Source organism: Coregonus lavaretus, assembly GCF_964263955.1.
Source record: "Coregonus lavaretus genome assembly, chromosome: 1".
Classification (NCBI taxonomy): domain Eukaryota; kingdom Metazoa; phylum Chordata; class Actinopteri; order Salmoniformes; family Salmonidae; genus Coregonus; species Coregonus lavaretus.
Window position 1 is genome coordinate 33963538 of NC_139988.1, and position 23617 is coordinate 33987154.

Genomic DNA, 23617 nt, shown 5'->3' on the forward strand with positions numbered 1-23617 from the left:
ATATTTTTGTTCCATATAAAGTCTTCGCTCACCATTTTTGCTCCATGCAGATATACTACATCCGTAACTAGTGGTTACCACATTAACAGGGTGCAATTTCTGTAACCAAATTGCGTGCACATCTCCCTCATGCGGCAATTTTAGAAAACACAGAAGGGGGCCTGCCTATAATGGTGAAAAAAAGTAATCTGGCACAGAATTTAGGGTTTCAGCAAGTCTAACTTATTTCTAGCCTAGAATAATCCACTTTACTATTAATGTGGAAAAAATACAAAATTTGACTATTGTTGCTCACTTGTTTGTAAAAGCATTTCAACTTTCATTACAGACAGTCATGGGCATCACCTTTTAGCTAAAATAAGCAGTGGACTTCTGCTGTTGTGGGCCATTAACCATCTGTCTGACTTTGTTGTTCACACAGGAGAGAGACTTGACTATCGTGGATCCTCTGTGGAGCCTCAACAACATCATGAAGCTGACGAGTCAGAGAAGATTCTCTCCACATCAGAACACCTCAAGAAACACCAGCGGAAACCCACAGGGAAGAAATTTCACTGCTGCTCTGACTGTGGGAAGAGTTACTCAAGATCAGATTCACTAAAAGTACACCAGAGAATTCACAATGGAGAGAAACCTTATAGCTGTGATCAATGTGGGAAGAGTTTTGTTACATCTAGCCGTCTGACTGTACACCAGAGAACACACACAGGAGAGAAGCCTTATAGCTGTGGTCAATGTGAGAAGAGTTTTGTTACTTCTAGCCATCTGACTATACACCAGAGAACACACACAGGAGAGAAATCTTACCATTGCTCTGACTGTGGAAAGAGTTACTCAAGATCAGATTCACTAAAAGTACACCAGAGAATTCACATTGGAGAGAAACCTTTTAGCTGTTATCAGTGTGGGAAGAGTTTTAATGATCCAATCAGCCTGAAAACACACCAGAGAATTCAGGCTGGAGAGAAACCTCATTGCTGCTCTGACTGTGGGAGGAGATTCACCTCTTCCTTTTCAAAATTACATACATTACAATCACACCAGAGAATTCACACTGGAGAGAAACGTTATAGCTGTTATCAATGTGGGAAGCGTTTTACTGAATCTAGACAGCTGACTATACACCAGAGAACACACACAGGAGAGAAACCGTACCCTTGCTCTGACTGTGGAAAGAGTTTTGTTTCTTCAGGACATTTAAAATCACACCAGAGAACACACACAGGAGAGAAGCCTTATAGCTGTAATCAATGTGGGAAGAGTTTTACTCACTCAAGCTGCCTGATGGTACATCGTAGAACACACACAGGAGAGAAACCTTATAGCTGTGACCAATGTGGGAAGAGTTTTGTTACATCTAGCCGTCTGACTATACACCAGAGAACACACACAGGAGAGAAGCCTTATAGCTGTGATCAATGTGGGAAGAGTTTTACTACATCTAGTCATCTGACTATGCACCAGCGGACACACACAGGAGAGAATCCTTATAGCTGTAATCAATGTGGGAAGAGTTTTACTCAGCCAAACAGCCTGATTTCACACCAGAGAATACACACAGGAGAGAAACCTTTCAGATGTGATCAATGTGGGAAGAGATACACTGGTAGAAAATCTCTGATTAAACATCAGAAAATACATACATGAATACGTTGTTTCATGATATCAATGAAATAATGTCACAATGTAGAATGTTTTTAACGTTGTAGTAGAAGGAGTATTTTAATTAATGTCACAATGTAGAATGTTTTTAACATTGTAGTAGAAGGAATATTGTAATTAATAATGTCACAATGTAGAACCCTAAACGTTTGCCCCCTGTTCTATTGATTTCAGCGTGATATGGATATTAGCCGCATCAGGGCAAAAATCCAGGCTCTGAATTGAAAGAGCACTATTTATGTGATTAACAGAAAAAGTGTTGCGTTACACTTACCGCATTGGGAACCCACTTGAAAAAAAATGCAACACTTCAAAATGTCCTCTAACCAGTGATGTAAACATTTCCCAGATTCCGTGTGGTTTTTGAGCTGTTAGTTTGAACAGGACATGCAACCTCATCTCCCACCTCTCGCGCAATTGATTTCAACGTGATATCGATATGAGTGTTGACAAAAGTGTTGTGTTTCTCTTCATTTTGGCGACCCCTAAATTTAAACGCATTACTCCAAAATGTAGCGGACTGTCATCTGAAGGTTGTCCTCTAACCAGTGAGGTAAAATATATCTCCCGTTTCCATGTTTTTGTTGTTGTGGTTGTGTTTGTTTCAACAGCACGCACAACCTGATTTCCCCCCTAATCGATATCAGTGATTTAATTGCCACTTGTCTAAACAACATGCTAATTAAAGAAAATACAAGTAATATGATTACTATTGTGGCACCTGTTTGTGTCGATAGTACATTTTATGTTTAGGTTTTCAACATTTCACAAACTGTTTCTGCATATTGGTTATTGATTTGGACACGTTAAAACTGTTTTGACTTTGGGCTATCCCACCTAGCAAAATTACTTTGAGACATTGAAAAGAAGACTATGTGCGACATCCAATCCACATTCGGTTTTGTCCAATTTACGTTCAGTTTTGGTTGAAAGTGAAAGTTTAAAATACATATTTTTCAGTTCGTTGTTTCAACAACTTGAAAACAACTTTAATTTCAACGTACTTGCAGCCTATACACATGGTATAAAAAATTGGTCTATGAACAATTTTATTAACAATCATACAGTGCCTTGCAAAATTATTCATCCCCCTTGGCATTTTTCCTATTTTGTTGTATTACAACCTGTAATTTAAATTGATTTTTATTTGGATTTCATGTAATGGACAAACAAAATAGTTCAAATTAATGAAATGAAATGAAAAAAATGGTGGTGTGTGCATATGTATTCACCCCCTTTGCTACGAAGCCCCTAAATAAGATCTGGTGCAACCACTTACCTTCAGAAGTCACATAATTAGTTAAATAAAGTCCACCTGTGTGCAATCTAAGTGTCACATGATCTCAGTGTATATATACACCTGTTCTGAAAGGCCCCAGAGTCTGCAACACCACTAATCAAGGGGCACCACCAAGCAAGCGGCACCAAGAAGACCAAGTAGCTCTCCAAACAGGTCAGGGACAAAGTTGTGGAGAAGTACAGATCAGGGTTGGGTTATAAAAAAATATCTGAAAGTATTCACCCCCTTTGGAATTTTTCCTATTTTGTTGCCTTACAACCTGTAATTAAAATGGATTTTTGGGGGGGTTTGTATCATTTGATTTACACAACATGCCTACCACTTTGAAGATGCAAAATATATATTTTTTGTGAAACAAACAAGAAATAAGACAAAAAAACGGAACTTGAGCGTGCATAACTATTCACCCCCCCCCAAAATCAATACTTTGTAGAGCCACCTTTTGCAGCAATTACAGCTGCAAGTCTCTTGGGGTATGTCTCTATAAGCTTGGCACATGTAGCCACTGGGATTTTTACCCATTCTTCAAGGCAAAACTGCTCCAGCTCCATCAAGTTGGATGGGTTTCACTGGTGTACAGCAATCTTTAAGTCATACCACATATTCTCAATTGGATTGAGGTCTGGGCTTTGACTAGGCCATTCCAAGACATTTAAATGTTTCCCCTTAAACCACTCGAGTGTTGCTTTAGCAGTATGCTTAGGGTCATTGTCCTGCTGGAAGGTGAACCTCCGTCCCAGTCTCAAATCTCTGGAAGACTAAAACAGGTTTCCCTCAAGAATTTCCCTGTATTTAGCGCCATCCATCATTCCTTCAATTCTGACCAGTTTCCCAGTCCCAGCCGATAAAAAACATCCGCACAGCATGATGCTGCCACCACCATGCTTCACTGTGGGGATGGTGTTCTCGGGGTGATGAGAGGTGTTGGGTTTGCGCCAGACATAGTGTTTTCCTTGATGGCAAAAAAGCTCAATTTTAGTCTCATCTGACCAGAGTACCTTCTTCCATATGTTTGGGGAGTCTCCCACATGCCTTTTGGCGAACACCAAATGTGTTTGCTTATTTTTTTCTTTGAGCAATGGATTTTTTCTGGCCACTCTTCTGTAAAGCCCAGGTCTGTGGAGTGTACGGCTTAAAGTGGTCCTATGGACAGATACTCCAATCTCCACTGTGGAGCTTTGCAGCTCCTTCAGGGTTATCTTTGGTCTCTTTGTTGCCTCTCTGATTAATGCCCTCCTTGCCTGGTCCGTGAGTTTTGGTGGGCGGCCCTCTTTTGGCAGGTTTGTTGTGGTGCCATATTCTTTCAATTTTTTTATAATGGATTTAATGGTGGGATGTTCAAAGTTTCTGATATTTTTTTATAACCCAACCCTGATCTGTACTTCTCCACAACTTTGTCCCTGACCTGTTTGGAGAGCTACTTGGTCTTCATGGTGCCGCTTGCTTGGTGGTGCCCCTTGCTTAGTGGTGTTGCAGACTCTGGGGCCTTTCAGAACAGGTGTACAGTGGGGAAAAAAAGTATTTAGTCAGCCACCAATTGTGCAAGTTCTCCCACTTAAAAAGATGAGAGAGGCCTGTAATTTTCATCATAGGTACACGTCAACTATGACAGACAAATTGAGAATTTTTCTTCCAGAATATCACATTGTAGGATTTTTAATGAATTTATTTGCAAATGATGGTGGAAAATAAGTATTTGGTCACCTACAAACAAGCAAGATTTCTGGCTCTCACAGACCTGTAACTTCTTCTTTAAGAGGCTCCTCTGTCCTCCACTCGTTACCTGTATTAATAGCACCTGTTTGAACTTGTTATCAGTATAAAAGACACCTGTCCACAACCTCAAACAGTCACACTCCAAACTCCACTATGGCCAAGACCAAAGAGCTGTCAAAGGACACCAGAAACAAAATTGTAGACCTGCACCAGGCTGGGAAGACTGAATCTGCAATAGGTAAGCAGCTTGGTTTGAAGAAATCAACTGTGGGAGCAATTATTAGGAAATGGAAGACATACAAGACCATTGATAATCTCCCTCGATCTGGGGCTCCACGCAAGATCTCACCCCGTGGGGTCAAAATGATCACAAGAACGGTGAGCAAAAATCCCAGAACCACACGGGGGGACCTAGTGAATGACCTGCAGAGAGCTGGGACCAAAGTAACAAAGCCTACCATCAGTAACACACTACGCCGCCAGGGACTCAAATCCTGCAGTGCCAGACGTGTCCCCCTGCTTAAGCCAGTACATGTCCAGGCCCGTCTGAAGTTTGCTAGAGTGCATTTGGAAGATCCAGAAGAGGATTGGGAGAATGTCATATGGTCAGATGAAACCAAAATATAACTTTTTGGTAAAAACTCAACTCGTTGTGTTTGGAGGACAAAGAATGCTGAGTTGCATCCAAAGAACACCATACCTACTGTGAAGCATGGGGGTGGAAACATCATGCTTTGGGGCTGTTTTTCTGCAAAGGGACCAGGACGACTGATCCGTGTAAAGGAAAGAATGAATGGGGCCATGTATCGTGAGATTTTGAGTGAAAACCTCCTTCCATCAGCAAGGGCATTGAAGATGAAACGTGGCTGGGTCTTTCAGCATGACAATGATCCCAAACACACCGCCCGGGCAACGAAGGAGTGGCTTCGTAAGAAGCATTTCAAGTTCCTGGAGTGGCCTAGCCAGTCTCCAGATCTCAACCCCATAGAAAATCTTTGGAGGGAGTTGAAAGGCTGTGTTGCCCAGCGACAGCCCCAAAACATCACTGCTCTAGAGGAGATCTGCATGGAGGAATGGGCCAAAATACCAGCAACAGTGTGTGAAAACCTTGTGAAGACTTACAGAAAACGTTTGACCTGTGTCATTGCCAACAAAGGGTATATAACAAAGTATTGAGAAACTTTTGTTATTGACCAAATACTTATTTTACCACCATAATATGCAACTAAATTCATTAAAAATCCTACAATGTGATTTTCTGGATTTTTTTTCTCATTTTGTCTGTCATAGTTGACGTGTATCTATGATGAAAATTACAGGCCTCTCTCATCTTTTTAAGTGGGAGAACTTGCACAATTGGTGGCTGACTAAATACTTTTTTCCCCCACTGTATATATACTGAGATCATGTGACAGATCATGTGACACTTAGATTGCACACAGGTGGACTTTATTTAACTAATTATGTGACTTCTGAAGGTAATTGGTTGCACCAGATCTTATTTAGGGGCTTCATAGCAAAGGGGGTGAATACATATGCATGCACCACTTTTCTGTTATTTATTTTTTAGAATTTTTTGAAACATGTTATTTTTTTTCATTTCACTTCACCAATTTGGACTATTTTGTGTATGTCCATTACATGAAATCCAAATAAAAATACATTTAAATTACAGGTTGTAATGCAACAAAATAGGAACAACGCCAAGGGGGCTGAATACTTTTGCAAGGCACTGTAGCACCAATGCCTGACCCAATTGTCTGACCTAGCGCCTGAAGAAAAAAGTCAGACACAGATTCCAAATGATGGTCATTATATGATTTCATTAGGTTCAATACATGAAATAATAGCTTCAAAATAGATGCCTACCATCTCCATAATGAATAGGCTGACCAAAATATAGCATAGTCATTTAGACGCCAATAATAAAGTTATTTATTGCTTTTCTTATGTGCCAAAAGTGACAGTAAAACAGCGTGAGCCGGCAATCTTTCTTTACATTGAGCATCACCCCTTACCTGCGAAATCGTGATTTGTCCAAATGATCAGTGACAAAATCTGCATACCTGAACAAAGTTCCTTGTTAGTTGTCGCACAGTCTTGACAGCATAGAGATAGACAGAGAACTCATCTTTCTATCTGTGCCGTTATAGTGTCTGTGATCGCATGGGCAGCGCCATTGAGGCTACAACCCATAGGAATCCCCACCTAGTTGACTACTCTGACTACTTTAAAATGGTGGAAGCCCTCAATATCTCTGCCCATGCTAAAATGGCATTTTGGCTACTAGAGGCTTCTATCATTCTCTATGGTTGACAGACGCTGCTACTGTACCATTTATGTTACCTGCGTCTGTCCCCGAGTACTCTCTCGTGGACAGACTACAGCTGACAAATTAAGCTAATTCTGGGTTAACCTAGATTAGTTCATGAGAAATTACACGTTCCATAAACCATGGTTCATAAACATAAATTTTTGTTTTTGGCAACCGGAGGGAACTGAGTGCTAATTTCCTGGTGTGATGTGTGTTTGTGTTTAATGAGGATGAGGAGTGTTTATGTTTGTGGCAGTCGTCAAACATGAGGTCTGGGCCATGTTGCCATTGTGTTGGCATTGCTGTGTTATTGGCACATAGAAGCCTCAGGCCTCTTTCTCTGTTCCCACTCTCTTCCTCTTATGCAAAAACTGGTAACCTGGGAAAAAGGTTTATCACCAGGTCATTAAGTTTCTTATCGAGGACCATCCTCCCCAAATGCTCTTTAAAGGCAGGTAGGTCTACATGGTAAGTATAGGAGCATCATGGGGCCATCAGAGATTATTTAACATCAGATTGGATATCTGACCTTGTTAGCAACCTTGCTTGGAGAAATCTGAAATTGACTCCTGTCAAACAACAACTCAAGACTTACTATAAGAACCGCATGAGAAGACTGCATTTGAGCCCTATTCAATCGGATAGGACCACCAATATATGTAAGGCACTAACCATGTAGTTTAACATAGGGTACGTACTTGCTGTGTGTGGCCCTATACGACTGCCAAGTACTTCCAAGTATCTATGAGGTCAGATTATGGTCAGGTTTTCTGGACACAGCCTTGCTACAGCATATTGGTTTACAATATCAGCCTCAGTCTCAGTAGTGCACTAATGTGTAAAAGGCCACTGATGACATGCTGTTGCCCAACATTATGACCATACAGTATGTGTCTGGTAATCTACTGACCCAAAATAAAAGGGTTAAGTGATAAAAACAGCACAAGCCATGTTATTGTGGTAACTAATCACACGATTGGTCGAGCAGATGCAACTGTTGGTGTTTGCAAGCAGAAAACTGTTAGGCCTGTTAGAAGCATAACGATTTAATTCCAATGAGAGTCAATGGAGGTATTTACTCTACTTACACAGTTCTAATACTGCTCAAGTTTTAGCCCAATCATGCTAACAGAGTAATCGAAAATCTACCACAGCTGTGGTTTCTGTATGTGCTTGAATGTATTACTGCATGCATGGTTAATTAATACAACCGTGAAAAACTATTTAGCCTTTTGGATTACGAGTGTTTTCCAAGTAGTCTTGTTGTCAAAGATATTAGTTGTAACCATAGATATTGTGCCAATGCTGAGATGCTTAAGCAGTGTTGGAATGTCAACATTTCCAACGCTAGGCTCATTGAATAGACAGCAGGTATGACATCAGTATGCTTCTGCTTCAGTAGCTAAGCACCAGCTGTATACAGACATCATTCACCATGCCCAACCTGTCTGTCCAATGAGAGGAAATCATAGGATGCCTCATTTCTGACTCCAAGTGTGTGACATTTACATAAGGCTACTACTTGGCATCCACACACTGTCATCTGACTGACTGTCTGCCAGTTTTACACAATGTTCTAGCACTAAAACCAACTGTGTGTTTATTTGAGTAGTTTACATAGAACCAGAAGCATCACACAAAGACAAAAACATACCATCTTGAAAACGTATGATATTTTAAGAGCAGTAGATGGTAGGTAGAGGTTACTTTCCATCCTAAAATGAAGATCTTCGTGCCACCCCCACAGTTAGAGAGACGGAGAGACCCGCTAAGGCAAAGCAGCAATATAATCAAGCACAGGATGGGTAGATAGCTGTGTAGGTTGTATACTAGGAGCAGTGGAAACTATGGCTGATGCAGATATATGGGAATGGAAGCTGGACCCCCACATGTGGCAGAGGAACAGCTGACTCAAGTGGATGATGTCACTTCATGAGGTCATTACTCAGCGATGGTACAGTAACACCGAAATGTATCACATTACCTTGTAAGGAACTCATGAAACTTTGTTTCTGAGAACTTTCCATAGGACCTAACTGATGACTCAAAAGCAGAGTTTATGGTTTCATACTGAATGGTAAGAGACAGAAGAGTGGAACACTGGTTTCACACATACCTTCATAAGCAAGGTCTGGTCTTCTTTGACTGGGCACTCTTGAACTAGAGCAAACTGCTCTAGAGTTACTATGGAAACAAAACAACCCAGTGAGGTTAAACAAACAGTGCTATTACCCAGCCAGGCAGTGGGTCACAACTGTTCAGCCTCCATGCAGTGACAGTCACACTGAATCACATTTAATGAAAACCTTAAATTGGTTCTCTTTTACAGTTTGTAGCTTTGCCTTATTGTAGTACAAAACAGGATACCATATGCACATATGATACATTATAGTCAGTAGATAGTCATGAACAAGTATGAATTAATTTACTAAATAAATCCTATCAATAAACACACAAAATAAGTAAATATTGTGTAAATGACATAGAGCATTCCTGAATCACTGTTAAGAATCACAGATCCTCAACTTCTAAGAAGTATGTGGCGGTTGGCCAATTGTGGTGGCGACACCTACAACCACACACAATATTAGAGGATCTCATCACATCTGGTCATAGTAATACTAAGCATAACCACTAACCCACTCACACTGGGTTATGTGCTACTGTACCATATTCTATAAAAAAGAAAAAACTACAGTGCAATTGAGGAAACTTTTTTTCAAAATCCTGTTAAAACTGTAGGGCAAAGGCATTACATTGCTAAGGCATAAACATTTAATATTTCAACAAAACCCTTTCACACTGAGTGTGCCTCAAAGTATCAGTTAGCCCCTAGACAACTCTTATCTTTCAAACATCAGAGACCTTTGTGTTGTTTATTGCCTTAGGGCTGGTTGAGGTTATAAGACGGCAGGTAGCTTAGTGGTTAAGAGCGTTGTGCCAGTAACCGAAAGGTCGCTGGTTCTAATCCCAGAGCCGACTAGGTGAAAAATCTGTCGATGTGCCCTTGAGCAAGGCACTTAACCCTAATTGCTCTGGATAAGAGCGTCTGCTCAATGACTAAAATGTAAATGTAAGACTGCGTGTTTGTCAGTGGTGTAAAGTACTTAAGTAAAAATACTTTAAAGTACTACTTAAGTAGTTTTTTGGGGTATCTGTTCTTTACTTTACTATTTATATATTTTTGACAACTTTACTTTTACTTCACTACATTCCTAAAGAAAATATTGTACTTTTTATCCATACATTTTCTCTGACAACCAAAAGTACTCGTTACATTTTGAATGCTTAGCAGGACAGGAAAATTGTCAAATTCAAGCACTTATCAAGAGAACACGTGGTCATCCCTACTGCCTTTGGTCTGGTGGACTCACTAAACACAAATGCATCTTTTGTAAATAATGTCTGAGTGTTGGAGTGTGCCCCTGGCTATCCGTACATTTAAAAACAAGAAAATTGTGCCGTCTGATTTGCTTAATATAAGGAATTTTAAATGAATTATACTTTTCCTTTTGATACTTAAGTATATTTTAGCAATTACATTTACTTTTGAAACTTAAGTATATTTAAAACCAAATACTTTTAGACTTTTACTCAAGTAGTATTTTACTAGCTAACTTCAACACTATACACGTCAACTACTTAACAAAGAGCTGCAGTTAGTTTCAGAATGGGTGGCAATGAATAAGTTAGTCCTAAACATTTCAAAAACTAAAAGCATTGTATTTGGGACAAATCATTCACTAAACCATAAACCTCAACTAAATCTTGTAATAAATAATGTGGAAATTGAGCAAGTTGAGGTGACTAAACTGTTTGGAGTAACCCTGGATTGTAAACTGTCATGGTCAAAACATGTTGATACAACAGTAGCTAAGATGGGGAGAAGTCTATCCATAATGAAGTGCTACTCTGCCGTTTTAACAACGCTATCATCAAGGCAGGTCCTACAGGCTCTAGGTTTGTCACACCTGGACTACTGTTCAGTCGTGTGGTCAGGTGCCACAAGGAGAGACCTTGGAAAATTACAATTGTCTTTTTACAGAACAGGGCAGCACGGCTGGTGAATACACTGAGGTGTCTGTTTAAACTACTAGCACACAGCTCGGACACCCATGCATACCCCACAAGACATGCCACCAAAGGTATTTTCACAATCCTCAAGTCAAGAACAGACTATAGGCGCACAGTACTACATAGAGCCATGGCTACATGGAACTCTATTCCACATCAGGTAACTGATGCAAGCAGTAGAATCAGATGAAACAGATAAAAATACACCTTATGGAACAGTGGGGACTGTGAAGAGAGACACACACAGGCACAGACACACATACACATGATAAGACACGCACTCTACACACACGTACACATGGATTTTGTATTGTAGATATGTGATAGTGGAGTAGTGGCCTGAGGGAACACACTAAATGTATTGGGTAACGTGTTATGAAATGTAATGTCATATAATACAGTGGGGGAAAAAAGTATTTAGTCAGCCACCAATTGTGCAAGTTCTCCCACTTAAAAAGATGAGAGAGGCCTGTAATTTTCATCATAGGTACACGTCAACTATGACAGACAAATTGAGAGAAAAAAATCCAGAAAATCACATTTGCAAATTATGGTGGCAAATTATGGTGGAAAATAAGTATTTGGTCACCTACAAACAAGTAAGATTTCTGGCTCTCACAGACCTGTAACTTCTTCTTTAAGAGGCTCCTCTGTCCTCCACTTGTTACCTGTATTAATGGCACCTGTTTGAACTTGTTATCAGTATAAAAGACACCTGTCCACAACCTCAAACAGTCACACTCCAAACTCCACTATGGCCAAGACCAAAGAGCTGTCAAAGGACACCAGAAACAAAATTGTAGACCTGCACCAGGCTGGGAAGACTGAATCTGCAATAGGTAAGCAGCTTGGTTTGAAGAAATCAACTGTGGGAGCAATTATTAGGAAATGGAAGACATACAAGACCATTGATAATCTCCCTCGATCTGGGGCTCCACGCAAGATCTCACCCCGTGGGGTCAAAATGATCACAAGAACGGTGAGCAAAAATCCCAGAACCACATGGGGGGACCTAGTGAATGACCTGCAGAGAGCTGGGACCAAAGTAACAAAGCCTACCATCAGTAACACACTACGCCGCCAGGGACTCAAATTCTGCAGTGCCAGACGTGTCCCCCTGCTTAAGCCAGTACATGTCCAGGCCCGTCTGAAGTTTGCTAGAGTGCATTTGGATGATCCAGAAGAGGATTGGGAGAATGTCATATGGTCAGATGAAACCAAAACCAGATCCTCCAAACTCAACTCGTCGTGTTTGGAGGACAAAGAATGCTGAGTTGCATCCAAAGAACACCATACCTACTGTGAAGCATGGGGGTGGAAACATCATGCTTTGGGGCTGTTTTTCTGCAAAGGGACCAGGACGACTGATCCGTGTAAAGGAAAGAATGAATGGGGCCATGTATCGTGAGATTTTTAGTGAAAACCTCCTTCCATCAGCAAGGGCATTGAAGATGAAACGTGGCTGGGTCTTTCAGCATGACAATGATCCCAAACACACCGCCCGGGCAACGAAGGAGTGGCTTCGTAAGAAGCATTTCAAGGTCCTGGAGTGGCCTAGCCAGTCTCCAGATCTCAACCCCATAGAAAATCTTTGGAGGGAGTTGAAAGTCTGTGTTGCCCAGCGACAGCCCCAAAACATCACTGCTCTAGAGGTGATCTGCATGGAGGAATGGGCCAAAATACCAGCAACAGTGTGTGAAAACCTTGTGAAGACTTACAGAAAACGTTTGACCTGTGTCATTGCCAACAAACGGTATATAACAAAGTATTGAGAAACTTTTGTTATTGACCAAATACTTATTTTCCACCATAATTTGCAAATAAATTCATTAAAAATCCTACAATGTGATTTTCTGGAATTTTATTTCTCAATTTGTCTGTCATAGTTGACGTGTACCTATGATGAAAATTACAGGCCTCTCTCATCTTTTGATGAGAACTTGCACAATTGGTGGCTGACTAAATACTTTTTTCCCCCACTGTATATGTATATATATTTGCAAAAAATATATGGGGGATTGGAAGTGATGCAGACAATTACATTGATGGAAGCTACAATCTATCTGCAATATTAAAGCTGATCTTCCCCCTAAAAAAACAATATACATATATATATACTCTCCACGTCTCCCACATCCCCTACCCCGCAACCTCGTGGAGACTTGCTCTTGAGTCTTTTACTTTTGGTTTTGTCCACCAGCTTCAAACAGCTAAAAATATTATATTTTTGGTTTTTGAAAAACAGCGAACAGTGTAGAATTTTAGCAGCCAGGAAATGGCAGAGTGTTTTCTACATATACGTTTGCCCCAGTCTGCCAGTCTGAGTGATGCTGATCGAAGAGAGGGAGGGTGCAGCCTTTCAATTTGACAACAAGGAAAAAATATTGTGAAACACTATCATTCCACTATTACTGTAGATATATTAGGGACATTTTCTGAAATTACAATGCAAAACTAGATGGTAATTTTCCATGAAGAAAAATTGTGTGACTTGCTTCAGCCCTTTGAAATTATTTTTGTGGCAGTGGATAGGATAGCTTGAACATGTGAAAGTTGGTATGGTGTCTCTAGCTTGAATGGTTCAAGAGTTACTGTTGGGAAGTTATTTTATGCACATTTTAAGTTTTTAATGTCACATGCACAAGAACAGTGAAATGCCTTTCTTGCAAGCTCCAAACCCAACAATGCAGTAATCAATATCAATGTAGCTCTAAAAATAACATAAGGTAGAACAAAAACACACAATAAATAAAAATAAGAAGAACACGAGAAGTAAGAAGCTATATACAGGGTCAGTTCCAATACCATATTTACAATGTGCAGGGATACTGGAGTGATAGAGGTAGATATGTATAGGGCTAAGGTGACTAGGCATCAAGATATATGATAAACAGAGTAGCAACAGCTTATATGATGATTTTATCTGAGTGTGTGTGAGCGTGTGTAGAGTCAGTATAAATGTGTGTGAATGTTATGTGTGTGTTAGTGTCAGTGTGCATAGAGACAGTGCTAAAGTAAAAATAGGTCAAAAAAAGGTCAACTCATATAGTCCGTGTAGCCATTCTGTTAGCTACATAGCAGTCTTATGGCTTGTAGGTAGACGCTGTTCAGGATCCTGTTGGTGTCAGACTTGATGCACTGATATAGAGGTCCTGGATTGCAGGGAGCTCGGCCCCAGTGATGTACTTGGCTGTCCGCACCACACTCTGTAGCACCATGTGATCGAGGGCGGTGCTGTTGCCATATCAAGTGATGTACTCAGCTGTCCGCACCACACTCTGTAGCACCATGTGATCGAGGGCGGTGCTGTTGCCATATCAAGCAGTGATGCAGCCAGTCAAGATGCTCTAAATGGTGCAGCTCTATAACTTTTTGAGGATTTGAGGGCCCATGCCAGCTGGCAGAGGTGATGTTGCTACCCTCACCACCTGGGGTCGGCCTGTCTGGATGTCCAGGATCCAGTTGCAGAGGGAGGTGTTCTGTCCCAGGGTCCTAAGCTTGGTAACGAGCTTGGAGGGGACAATGGCATTGAACGCTGACCTGTAGTCAATGAACAGCATTCTCACATACAGTGTCTTGCAAAAGTATTCATCCCCCTTGGCGTTTTTCCTATTTTGTTGCATTACAACCTGTAATTAAATGGATTTTATTTGGATTTCATGTAATGGACATACAGTGAGGGAAAAAAGTATGTGATCCTCTGCTGATTTTGTAAGTTTGCCCACTGACAAAGAAATGATCAATCTATAATTTTAATGGTAGGTTTATTTGAACAGTGAGAGACAGAATAACAACAACAAAATCATGTCAGAAATGTTTTAAATTGATTTGCATTTTAATGAGGGAAATAAGTATTTGATTTCTGGCTCCCAGGTATCTTATATACAGGTAACGAGCTGAGATTAGGAGCACACTCTTAAAGGGAGTGCTCCTAATCTCAGTTTGTTACCTGTATAAAAGACACCTGTCCACAGAAGCAATCAATCAATCAAATTCCAAACTCTCCACCATGGCCAAGACCAAAGAGCTCTCCAAGGATGTCAGGGACAAGATTGTAGACCTACACAAGGCTGGAATGGGCTACAAGACCATCACCAAGCAGCTTGGTGAGAATCCTTCTACCCCCCCTTACCCCACCCCAAAGAAAGAAAAATAACATATTGTAAAGTGGTTATCCCACTGGCTATAAGGTGAATGCACCAATTTGTAAGTCGCTCTGGATAAGAGCGTCTGCTAAATGACGTAAATGTAAATGTAATGTAAAATGTAAGGTGACAACAGTTGGTGCGATTATTCGCAAATGGAAGAAACACAAAAGACTGTCAATCTCCCTCGGCCTGGGGCTCCATGCAAGATCTCACCTCGTGGAGTTGCAATGATCATGAGAACGGTGAGGAATCAGCCCAAAACTACACGGGAGGATCTTGTCAATGATCTCAAGGCAGCTGGGACCATAGTCACCAAGAAAACAATTGGCAACACACTACGCCGTGAAGGACTGAAATCCTGCATCGCCTGCAAGGTCCCCCTGCTAAAGAAAGCACATATACAGGCCCGTCTGAAGTTTGCCAATGAACATCTGAATGATTCAGAGGAGAACTGGGTGAAAGTGTTGTGGTCAGATGAGACTAAAATCGAGCTCTTTGGCATCAACTCAACTCGCCGTGTTTGGAGGAGGAGGAATGCTGCCTATGACCCCAAGAACACCATCCCCACCGTCAAAGATGGAGGTGGAAACATTATGCTTAGGGGGTGTTTTTCTGCTAAGGGGACAGGACAACTTCACCGCATCAAAGGGACGATGGATGGGGCCATGTATCATCAAATCTTGGGTGAGAACCTCCTTCCCTCAGCCAGGGCATTGAAAATGGGTCGTGGATGGGTATTCCAGCATGACAATGACCCAAAACATACGGCCAAGGCAACAAAGGATTGGCTCAAGAAGAAGCACATTAAGGTCCTGGAGTGGCCTTGCCAAACGTCAGCCTCGAAACCTTAATGACTTGACCTTAAACCTGAGATGTGTGCAAACCTGGTGGCCAACTACAAGAAACGTCTGACCTCTGTGATTGCCAACAAGGGTTTTGCCACCAAGTACTGAGTCATGTTTTGCAGAGGGGTCAAATACTTATTTCCCTCATTAAAATGCAAATCAATTTATAACATTTTTGACATGCGTTTTTCTGGATTGTTTTGTTGTTATTCTGTCTCTCACTGTTCAAATAAACCTACCATCACAATTATAGACTGATCATGTCTTTGTCAGTGGGCAAACTTACAAAATCAGCAGGGGATCAAATACTTTTTTCCCTCACTGTACCGAGGTGTCCTTATGACAGCACCCACCCCACTTGCGTTTCTCTGATGCATCAGCCATTGCCTGCAGAGCAACGATGTCATTAACAGAGAAAGGGTTAGTGCAGGGGTGTCAAACATCCGGCCCGCGGGCCGGATCAGGCCCGCAAACGGGTTTAATTCGGCCCGCGAGATGATTTTGTAAAGTATAAAAATGAGCTGCAATTTTTCAATAAAAGAAACTGCTGTTCCAATTGTGTCCACTGGATGGCGCAATAGCAATTGTGTTAAGCAAGCAAACTGTTTATACCGGGGCAGAGCAAATATGTCAAGCAAGTGCAGCCAGTCCGGATGAGCTACTTTGTTTTGCCCGCGATATTTATTACGGCTTATACTTCTAACATTATGTGCTTTGGCACCCTCATTGCCCCAATATGTCTCTGTCAAAAAAGAGAAAAGTGGACGCAGAGTGCAGAGTGTTCCAAGAAAAATTGTCATCCTTCTATTTATTCACGGAATTGAATAGGAAAGCTGTATGTTTGGTGTGTTCACAGCATGTTGCAGTGCTGAAAGAATATAACCTTCGTCGCCACTATGTGAGTCTTCATGCCGACAAATATGACAACTTTCAAGGACAGCGGAGAAGAGAGAAGGTGAATGAACTGTTGGTGGGTCTGAAGAAACAGCAGTCTGTGTTTACTCACAGCCGAGACATCAGTGACGCTGCAGTGAAAGCTAGCTACCTCATTGCTAATGAAATCGCAGTGGCTTCAAAACCATTTAGTGAAGGTGAATTTGTAAAAACATGCATGATGAAGGCAGCAGAGATTGTGTGCCCTGAAAAGCACCAGGCTTTTGCAAATATCAGCCTGACAAGAAACACAGTTGCAGACAGGATTTCCGATCTTTCAGTGGATTTGGACAGCCAGTTGAAGCAAAAAGTAAAGTCATTTATTGCGTTTTCGGTTGCAATTGATGAAAGCACGGACATTACAGATGTTGCACAACTGGCCATTTTCATCCGCGGAGTTGATGACACATTGACCGTCACCGAGGAGTTCGTGGAGTTGGTGCCGATGACAGATACAACGACAGCAGCTGATATTTTCACTGCACTCGTCGGCGCGCTGGACAGGGTCGGAGTGGACTGGTCCCGCGCTGTCAGCCTGGCTACAGATGGTGCGCCCTCAATTATCGGGAGTGCAATCTGCAAATGGAGGACGTGATTTTTGGACTTTTCACTGTATTTTGCACCAGGAGGCTTTGGGATGCAAGTCATTAAAGATGGATAACATCATGAAGGTGGTCATCCAAACTGTTAATTTCATCCGATCCAGAAGCCAGAATCACCGTCAGTTTGACAGCCTTCTCAGAGAGAAAGACCACATCTATGGCCTGCCATACCACACTGAGGTAAGATGGTTAAGCCGAGGTGCTGTGCTGAGGCGTTTCTTTGATTTACGAGAAGAAATTGAACAGTTCATGGAAGAAAAGGGCAAACCAGTGTTAGAATTTAATTCCGCAGAATGGATGCAGGACCTTGCATTTATGGTGGATGTTACAGAGCACCTGAATAACTTGAACAAACAGCTGCAAGGGCGCAACAAAGTTGCCACGCAGTATTATGACAGCATACGTTCTTTCAAGTTGAAGCTGTCATTGTGGGAGATGCAACTCGCCGGTGGTGATGCAGCTCACTTCCCCTGTCTGAAAAATGTGTGCGCGACCCAACATGTGGCAGACATGAAGCGGTTCAAAGATAAAATAACGGGACTGTTAAGGGAGTTTGAGCAACGCTTTCAGATTTTTGGTGAACTGGAGAAAGACTTCAAAGTTTTTTGTTCGCCATTCACCGTGAATCCCTCGGATTTGAAGGGCAAATTTGCCGCAGCTGGCTTGGACACATTTTATCAGAATCTCTTGCCAGGTTACCCCAACTTGACAGCCCTCGCTGCAAAACTGTTGTGCATGTTTGGAACCACATATCTTTGTGAGCAAGTTCTCTGTAATGAGCATAAATAAAACAAAGCTGCGCTCAAGGCTCACGCACAAGCACTTGAATCACATCCTGAAGTTGGCTGCCACTCAGGATGTGACGCCTGATATTGATGCGCTGGTGAAAGCTAAAAGTTGCCAGGTATCAGGAGTCAAATAAACTATGCAACCCCACTTAAAGTGCTGCATGAGACACCCTGATATAGTTCTGTGATCTGTGATATACTTATGTGAATCACTGAGGCATTGTGTGTTTGTGTGTTGTTTGTCCTCAGAATTTCAAATAACTTGAGGTGTTTTATGATTAATAGTGATGTTGTGCTTTTGGACACACTGTCCTCAGGCTCCAGCTTTATGTTTATATGTTTTTATGTTGATGTGCTATTGTTTTTAATCGATTTTATTTTATTTGTATATTTAACCTATTCTTGACTCTGTGGTTCTTGCACTTATTTGGGGAACAGGATTTCATTATTTGTATCTACATTTCTGCCTGAGAAATGACACCCTGATATAGTTCTGTGATCTGTGAAACAGTTCTGTGAATCACTGAGGCATTGTGTGTTTGTGTGTTCTTTTTCTTTAGAATTTTCAAATAAACTTGAGGTGTTTTATGATTAATAGTGATGTTGTGCTTGTACTATTTTGGACACACTGTCCTCAGGCTCCAGCTTTATGTTTTATGTTGATAGTATTAAAACAAAGAAAACAATCTGAAGTTGTTGTTTTTAAGTTATATATACCATGATTTTACCGGTCCGGCCCACTTGGGAATAGATTTTCCTCCATGTGGCCCCTGAGCTAAAATGAGTTTGACACCCCTGGGTTAGTGGAAGCAGGAACTGCTGCCATCTGTAGGAGGGGGGAAACAGAAGATGAAGCAAATAATTTAGCTGCGCAGTGTCACGGATCCCCCCGGTACTGCTGCTCATTGCATTCACCAGCCCCGGAGGTCTACGTAACCGGCCTTCTTGGCATCACTGACCTGGTTCATTAACACTAACCCCGGACTGTCTTATCTCATTACGCACACCTGGTTCCCATTCCACCTGATTAGTATGTGTATATACAGTGGGGAAAAAAGTATTTAGTCAGCCACCAATTGTGCAAGTTCTCCCACTTAAAAAGATGAGAGAGGCCTGTAATTTTCATCATAGGTACACGTCAACTATGACAGACAAATTGAGAAAAAAAAATCCAGAAAATCACATTGTAGGATTTTTTATGAATTTATTTGCAAATTATGGTGGAAAATAAGTATTTGGTCACCTACAAACAAGCAAGATATCTGGCTCTCACAGACCTGTAACTTCTTCTTTAAGAGGCTCCTCTGTCCTCCACTCGTTACCTGTATTAATGGCACCTGTTTGAACTTGTTATCAGTATAAAAGACACCTGTCCACAACCTCAAACAGTCACACTCCAAACTCCACTATGGCCAAGACCAAAGAGCTGTCAAAGGACACCAGAAACAAAATTGTAGACCTGCACCAGGCTGGGAAGACTGAATCTGCAATAGGTAAGCAGCTTGGTTTGAAGAAATCAACTGTGGGAGCAATTATTAGGAAATGGAAGACATACAAGACCACTGATAATCTCCCTCGATCTGGGGCTCTACGCAAGATCTCACCCTGTGGGGTCAAAATGATCACAAGAACGGTGAGCAAAAATCCCAGAACCACACGGGGGGGACCTAGTGAATGACCTGCAGAGAGCTGGGACCAAAGTAACAAAGCCTACCATCAGTAACACACTACGCTGCCAGGGACTCAAATCCTGCAGTGCCAGACGTGTCCCCCTGCTTAAGCCAGTACATGTCCAGGCCCGTCTGAAGTTTGCTAGAGTGCATTTGGATGATCCAGAAGAGGATTGGGAGAATGTCAGATGAAACCAAAATAGAACTTTTTGTTAAAAACTCAACTCGTCGTGTTTGGAGGACAAAGAATGTTGAGTTGCATCCAAAGAACACCATACAGTGGGGAAAAAAAGTATTTAGTCAGCCACCAATTGTGCAAGTTCTCCCACTTAAAAAGATGATAGAGGCCTGTAATTTTCATCATAGGTACACGTCAACTATGACAGACAAATTGAGAAAAAAAATTCCAGAAAATTGCATTGTAGGATTTTTAATGAATTTATTTGCAAATTATGGTGGAAAATAAGTATTTGGTCACCTACAAACAAGCAAGATATCTGGCTCTCACAGACCTGTAACTTCTTCTTTAAGAGGCTCCTCTGTCCTCCACTCGTTACCTGTATTAATGGCACCTGTTTGAACTTGTTATCAGTATAAAAGACACCTGTCCACAACCTCAAACAGTCACACTCCAAAGTCCACTATGGCCAAGACCAAAGAGCTGTCAAAGGACACCAGAAACAAAATTGTAGACCTGCACCAGGCTGGGAAGACTGAATCTGCAATAGGTAAGCAGCTTGGTTTGAAGAAATCAACTGTGGGAGCAATTATTAGGAAATGGAAGACATACAAGACCACTGATAATCTCCCTCGATCTGGGGCTCTACGCAAGATCTCACCCTGTGGGGTCAAAATGATCACAAGAACGGTGAGCAAAAATCCCAGAACCACATGGGGGGACCTAGTGAATGACCTGCAGAGAGCTGGGACCAAAGTAACAAAGCCTACCATCAGTAACACACTACGCCACAAGGGACTCAAATCCTGCAGTGCCAGACGTGTCCCCCTGCTTAAGCCAGTACATGTCCAGGCCCGTCTGAAGTTTGCTAGAGTGCATTTGGATGATCCAGAAGAGGATTGGGAGAATGTCATATGGTCAGATAAAACCAAAATATAACTTTTTGGTAAAAACTCAACTCGTCGTGTTTGGAGGACAATGAATGCTGAGTTGCATCCAAAGAACACCATACCTACTGTGAAGCATGGGGGTGGAAACATCATGCTTTGGGGCTGTTTTTCTGCAAAGGGACCAGGACGACTGATCTGTGTAAAGGAAAGAATGAATGGGGCCATGTATCATGAGATTTTGAGTGAAAACCTCCTTCCATCAGCAAGGGCATTGAAGATGAAACGTGGCTGGGTCTTTCAGCATGACAATGATCCCAAACACACCGCCCGGGCAACGAAGGAGTGGCTTCGTAAGAAGCATTTCAAGGTCCTGGAGTGGCCTAGCCAGTCTCCAGATCTCAACCCCATAGAAAATCTTTGGCGGGAGTTGAAAGTCCGTATTGCCCAGCGACAGCCCCAAAACATCACTGCTCTAGAGGAGATCTGCATGGAGGAATGGGCCAAAATACCAGCAACAGTGTGTGAAAACCTTGTGAAGACTTACAGAAAACGTTTGACCTGTGTCATTGATAACAAAGGGTATATAACAAAGTATTGAGAAACTTTTGTTATTGACCAAATACTTATTTTCCACCATAATTTGCAAATAAATTCATTAAAAATCCTACAATGTGATTTTCTGGATTTTTTTTTCTCATTTTGTCTGTCATAGTTGACGTGTACCTATGATGAAAATTACAGGCCTCTCTCATATTTTTAAGTGGGAGAACTTGCACAATTGGTGGCTGACTAAATACTTTTTTCCCCACTGTATGTGCCCTCTGTTCCCCATTGTCCTTGTCGATTATTGTCCCATGTCCGTTGGTCTCCTGAGTAACGTGTATTGTGCTCTTGTTATTACGGGTCTCGTCCCGTGTATTGTGTAGAGGTCACACATCGCTCTTTTGTTTGGGTTACATCCCTTTGTAATGAAATAATACAGTTGAAGTCGGAAGTTTACATACACCTTAGCCAAATACATTTAAACTCAGTTTTTTCACAATTCCTGACATTTAATCCGAGTAAAAATTCCCTGTTTTAGGTCAGTTAGGATCACCACTGTATTTTAAGAATGTGAAATGTCAGAATAATAGTAGAGAGAATGATTTACTTCAGCTTTTATTTCTTTCATCACATTCCCAGTGGGTCAAAAGTTCGGGTAGCCTTCCACAAGCTTCCCACAATAAGTTGGGTGAATTTTTGGCCCATTCCTTCTGACAGAGCTGGTGTAACGGAGTCAGGTTTGTAGGCTTCCTTGCTCACACACGCTTTTTCAGTTCTGCCCACACATTTTCTATAGGATTGAGGTCAGGGCTTTGTGATGGCCACTCCAATACCTTGACTTTGTTGTCCTTAAGCCATTTTGCCACAACTTTGGAAGTATGCTTGGGGTCATTGTCCATTTGGAAGACCCATTTGCGACCAAACTTTAACTTCCTGACTGATGTCTTGAGATGTTGCTTCAATATATCCACATAGTTTTCCTTCCTCATGATGCCATCTATTTTGTGAAGTGCACCAGTCCCTCCTGCAGCAATGCACCCCCACAGCATGATGCTGCCACCCCTGTGCTTCACGGTTGGGATGGTGTTCTTTGGCTTGCAAGCCACCCCCTTTTTCCTCCAAACATAACGATGGTCATTATGGCCAAAGAGTTCTATTTTTGTTTCATCAGACCAGAGGACATTTCTCCAAAAAGTACAATCTTTGTCCCCATGTGCAGTTGCAAACCGTAGTCTGGCTTTTTTATGGCGGTTTTGGGGCAGTGGCTTCTTCCTTGCTGAGAAGTCTTTCAGGTTATGTCGATATAGGACTCGTTTTACTGTGGATATAGATACTTTTGTACCTGTTTCCTCCAGCATCTTCACAAGGTAATTTGCTGTTGTTCTATGATTGATTTGCACTTTTCACACCAAAGTACGTTCATCTCTAGGAGACAGAATGAGTCTCCTTCCTGAGCGGTATGACGGCTGCGTGGTCCCATGGTGTTTATACTTGCGTACTATTGTTTGTACAGATGAACGTGGTACCTTCAGGCATTTGGAAATTGCTCCCAAGGATGAACCAGACTTGTGGAGGTCTACAATATTTTTTCTGAGGTCTTGGCTGATTTCTATTGATTTTCCCATGATGTCAAGCAAAGAGGCACTGAGTTTGAAGGTAGGCCTTGAAATACATCCACAGGTACACCTCCAATTGACTCATATGATGTCAATTAGCCTATCAGAAGCTTCTAAAGCCATGACATCATTTTCTGGAATTTTTTAAAGGCACAGTCAACTTAGTGTATGTAAACGTCTGACCCACTGGAATTGTGATACAGTGAATTATAAGTTAAATTATCTGTCTGTAAACAATTGTTGGAAAAATTACTTGTGATGCACAAAGTAGATGTCTTAACCGACTTGCCAAAACTATAGTTAGTTAACAAGAACTTTGTGGAGAGGTTGAAAAACGA